Genomic DNA, 5451 nt, shown 5'->3' on the forward strand with positions numbered 1-5451 from the left:
ACCTTGTTTAGATCCTCCTTAAGGACTCTTATCTGCTCATCTCTTTTGTACAACTCATCTTTCATTTTTCCTACATTTTCTTCTAAAGTGAGTTGTGTGTGATCAGATTTCTTTTTACCAGTTCCTAATTTCAATTTTAGATTTTCAAATTTAAGCTCTAGGACTGTGGTGTCAAGTTCATGAACCTGGTTCTTCAACTCAGCATTTTTACTATCACTCTCATTAGCGCTAAGTTCCAGGTTTTTGCACTTAGCTATCAGAATCACACACTCCTTAGACAGCTGTTCCTTTTCATTGTTTATAACTTCAAATTCATCAATGAAATCTAGAAGTAATTCAGATAGACTTTCTTTAGACAAAAACTTAATCTTGTCTTTGAGATGAATTATACTTACCTCAGATTCCTCATCGAATTTCCCAATTGCCATAAGTGCTTGTTCATCTCCATCTTCGTCTTCTGAGTCATCATCTGAGCTTTCACCCCAAGCAGCAACCATAGCCTTTGTTGATCCTTTGTTCTTCTTGGGATGAACCTGTTCCTTCTTCCTGTTCCTTCGTTCAGCTCTTTCCTTCTTCCATTCAATTTCCCATTGAGGGCAATTTTTGATGTGGTGATCAGTCTTCCCACACTTGTAGCACCCCTCATTGGTTTGTTTTTCAGGAACCCTTGGTTTGTTTTAGATTCCATTTCTTGAAGGACCATTTTCTCTTATTAGGTACTTCTTAAAATCCTTTGTGATCATGGTCATTTCATCCTCATCTAGATCAGCACCTTCAGTGATTCTGAATGCCAGGCTCCTTTCCTTCTCAGGTGCATCCATCTTCATGGTTTGCCTTCTAAGTTCATAGGCAGTGAGATTTCCAATTAGCTCATCCAACTTGAGAGTGTCAATGTTCTTTGATTCCTGAATAGCTGTGATTTTGCTTTCCCAAGAGATTGGCAGTACCCTTGTCAAAATCTTCTCAACTTTGTCTTCTTCAAGAATAACCCTTCCAAGAGATTTAAGTTCATTTGTTAGTGTTGTAAACCTTGTGTATATCTCCTGGATGGTTTCTCCTTCCATCATGGTGAAATTCTCATATTGAGAATATATCAGTGTTCCTCTTGATCTCTTTACTTGGGGAGTTCCTTCATGAGCCACTTGTAGAGTGTCCCATATCTCCTTAGCAGTGGTACAGCTTTGAATTCTACTGTACTCGTCTGGACCAAGTCCACACACAAGCCATTTCTTGGCCTTTGCATTCTTTTCCCACTTCCTCAAGTCCTCAACATTGCAGTCAGCTCTTGTCTTTGGCACATCCACTCCTTCAGCATTTTTCTTTGTAGTAGCCAAGGGACCATCAGTGACTATGTCCCAGAGTTCATAGTCTTCTCCTATGATGTGGTCTCTCATCCTGTTTTTCCACCAAGAGTAGTACTGGCCATTAAAGAGTGGAGGCCTAACAGTGGATTGCCATTCCCAGTTCCCAGGTGGTGCACTCATGTTGATCTTTTCCTAAGGTGTTAGCCTCTTCAAGGATAAGCTGCTCTGATACCAATTGATGTTCTAAACGTCAATGCCACACAAGAGGGGGGGTGATTTGTGTGGTCCCCAATTTTTGCTTAAACTGCTACTGGAAGGACCTGGTTCTTCTAGGTGTACTAACGACTGTTGTTTGCGGAATTAAAAGTACATAAAATAAAGAACACGGAGATTTTTGCGTGGAAAACACCTGGCTCAAAAGGTGAAAAAACCACGACCTACTACTCAGTAGGATTTTCCCAAACTTCCACTAAAATCACTGAGCCAAAACTGCATTTACAAAACTCTTTGTAAAGCTAAGGATTAACTCTAATCCCGTTGTGGCAACCAGCCTCTAACTGCTGCGACAACTTCAAGTTAACTCTAACTTGAATACTCAAAATACCTATTACAATTGCTTCTATGAAAGTTGAAAGGTACAATATAAAAACACCTACTACAATTGAACTAGAAATAAAGAGAGACACATAAAACTCTTTATGGAGCTGGTTCTTCAATCTGGTTCTTGTAGCTTCTGGTTTGCACACTTGAATCACACACGAACTGCTTGCAAAAAGCCTTGCTATTTTGCTCCCAATTCACGTTTAACTTCTGCGTTTTTGTGCAACACTTTAATGTGAGAACATCCTGCAATTTATAGAGTTAGTAGATGAAGAAATAACTAGAGTTCTGATGCAACTCTTCCTTGGTGGAAGAGTTCTAGTTGATTTCAACTTCTAACTCCTTCCCTATCTTGGATAGTGTTCTCTTTGATTAAGGAGTCCTTCTCCTTATCAATTATGCAACATTTTCGATCAGGAGATATTAAATACACCAAGTTAAGCTTATCTCCTTCACGTGCATCCCACATGCTTGAATCTGCCCGTTTTTGTGAACCTGAGGGATGGACCTGGTTCATGTCTGAGTTCCTTTGTCAGTCTTCAAAACTAACCTTTACTTGGGCCAACAAACCTCCCTAATTGCCTATAAATAAAATGATCATTAGCCATCATATTCACTCAATTCTTAACCAAGAATTCATCTTGATAATCATTACTTTCTTCCTACAACATTTTAATTTCTGTAACAACTACAAAAAAAAAAAAAAAAAACAAAAAAAAAACCTTCATCTTCTCTTCTTTCTGGGCAACTGTTTTGTGCAAATTCTAAACTTCCAGCCACGAGTGCACGTGTTTGGAGGTGCTGTGGAACCTTGGGGAGCGACCGGTCTTAACGATTTGCACCTAGTCGGGCCGAAATCGCTTTCAAGGCAGTGGCTTGCCACAACACAGTATTTTTAATAAGTTATTCTTCTTTCCTTCTTGTTCTTAGTCAATATTATCTACTCATTTTTCTTACACCCCTCAATTCTAGTTCCTAAATTCAAGTCTAAAACCGACGAAGGGAAAAAGGTAAGAAAGCGAAGGGCACATGACGATTTAACCTGACAGAAAAAGATCATGAATCTTAAGTAAGTGCACATTCAATTCTTTGTTTCATAGATTAAGCTCACGATAATTGACTCGTCCATCTTATAAGAGCCTTATTAGTCGGCTAATGACTAGCTAGAAAAATAATGCTAACATTTATGACCATCTTCCTCTTATGCTGGCTCAATATATACTGGTACAAAATTAAGTCTGCATTCTGCAACCTACCTACTAAAATATATCCACCATTCTAAATTTGGGTGCTAGCTTTCAAGATATCAAATACCAGGATACCAACCACTAGCTTTCAAGACTGTTCTAGATGGACAAACACGACCCTGAAAATGAAGATATGCTATTCCTGAGCCGAGGGTCTATTGGAAACAACCTTTCTACCTGTTAGGTAGGAGTAAGGTCTGCATACAGATTATCCTCCCCAGACCCCACCTGATGGGAACATACTGGGTTTGTTGTTGTTGTTATCCAAGTGATTTTTGACTACCACTTGTGCACATAGTCGTATGTAGTGTTATGGTACCGGGTTCATCTGAACCCAATAATTTCGACACGGAGTGTAAATTTAGTGTAAAAATTTACCAAAATTGCAGCATATAGTGGGTCTGAACCTATAACTTTAAAAATTTAATAGGTTTAATACTAAGAACCGTAAATGTTGAACCCATAAAATTAAAGGATCCGCCTTTGCTTGTGCATTAGTCATTGTATAGGTCCAAATTTGGTAAGATTTGTAACAGATAAGTGAGGTATAGGATGGGGTCACCACGACACAACGATTGACAGTCGTTGCGACAGAAGACAACGACCAGAGGCGGGCAGCTGAAATGAGATAGTAATGACAGCTTAAATTTAGAAGGAGACAGGAAGAATACTCCTTTGGATATTCTTTATGTTGTATTTTTAGGATTTTTTGGGAAAGGTCCCTTATAAATAGGATGAGATAGTAAACAATGAGGGGATCTGCCATTTTCAAAGAACAAAGAACACATTGTAAAAAGAAGAAAGGAATATACGAAAGAATTGTCTTATTCGCTTTACTCAAGCACGTGTTGTTTAACTTACATCCATAAATCTCAAGATTCCACATTCATATCGGTTGCATATCCTTTCACGTCATCAGAAAAAGGAGGCACCCGATTACACAATTATTGGGTGACAGTTCTCTCATACTATAACCATTGTCATTTCTTCCAGCACTTTTAGGATATTATATATTTTGTCAATCATAACTTATTAAGTACACCAATAAATGCTCCTAAACTGTTCTCACTATATTAGAATTTCGTTCTATTTGATCTAGAATTTATTAAGTTCAACTGAGATTCATTCCATTAATTTGTTGTTAATTAGTTTAACAATTATTTACTCAAACAGTCAAATGATAGATTAGTTGAATTACATGCAAACGATTAGAATGCTACCTGTACCAAATGAATAAATTATAATATGACGAGGTGTGATATCTTTTAAGATTTTAAATTCATTATAATTGAGGGTCCAACGGTACGCAATCTACTAAGCTATCCGTTAACTGCAATCAATTGTTCTAACAGTAAATCTGTATGAACGCGGGGGTCTACTTAAATAAATGGTCTTCTCAAACGTGGTTTAATGCCAACCCACTACAGGCCCACGTTAATCGAGGAGGAAGAAGAAAGTAGTGAAGTCTAAGTTTTTAGGTTGTTACTCATATATTTTGTTTTTTATTCTGCTTTTATATGGCCTTTTGGTATTATCTCTTCTTGTATATATTTTTATTATTGTAATGCTTATACTTTCTTGAGCCAAGGGTCAATTGGAAACAGTCTCTCTATCCTTACAGAGTAAGGGGTAAGGTATGCGTACACACTACCCTCCCAGACCCCACGGTGTGGGATAATACTGAGTATGTTGTTGTTGTTGTTGTACTAATATATGTGAGTGCGCGCGATAGTGTATATATATATATATATATATATATATATATATATATATATACTATTATATTAAATAGAAAAATCAACCACATGTATTTTAGCGATCAATTAGAAACTATTTCTAAAGCGAACCAAGACACAAAATTTTGAAAAATAGGCAGATAGAACACTTCACATGACCAAAGACTTAAATTAACAGAATTGAACTACCATTTTGTGATTGGTCTGATCATAAATTGTCTGTATCAGGTCTAAACACTTTTCTCATGCATACACTACCCTTATTTTTGCATTGGGCCTTTTGAAAATTAAACTTACTTTCCAAAAAGTATTTCTAATTGATCAGCCAGTGGTTTCTACACTATACTTAGGAAAGGAACTAAACGAGGAAAAAACTTAACAATCTAGGTCGGTGATTAATGGAGGCTGCAAAGACAATGCACATTCGATAAATTATGAAGAATTACTGTTCACCGCCGATTTGCCACTGATTTGTAGCTCTGTCCTTCCCGTTCTCTAATTTGTTGACATTCACCACCATCTGGAAAAAAAATAAGGGTACTTTTTTTTTTTGTTTCCCATCCG

The sequence above is a fragment of the Nicotiana attenuata genome, chromosome 5 (genome assembly GCF_001879085.1).
Source record: "Nicotiana attenuata strain UT chromosome 5, NIATTr2, whole genome shotgun sequence".
Classification (NCBI taxonomy): domain Eukaryota; kingdom Viridiplantae; phylum Streptophyta; class Magnoliopsida; order Solanales; family Solanaceae; genus Nicotiana; species Nicotiana attenuata.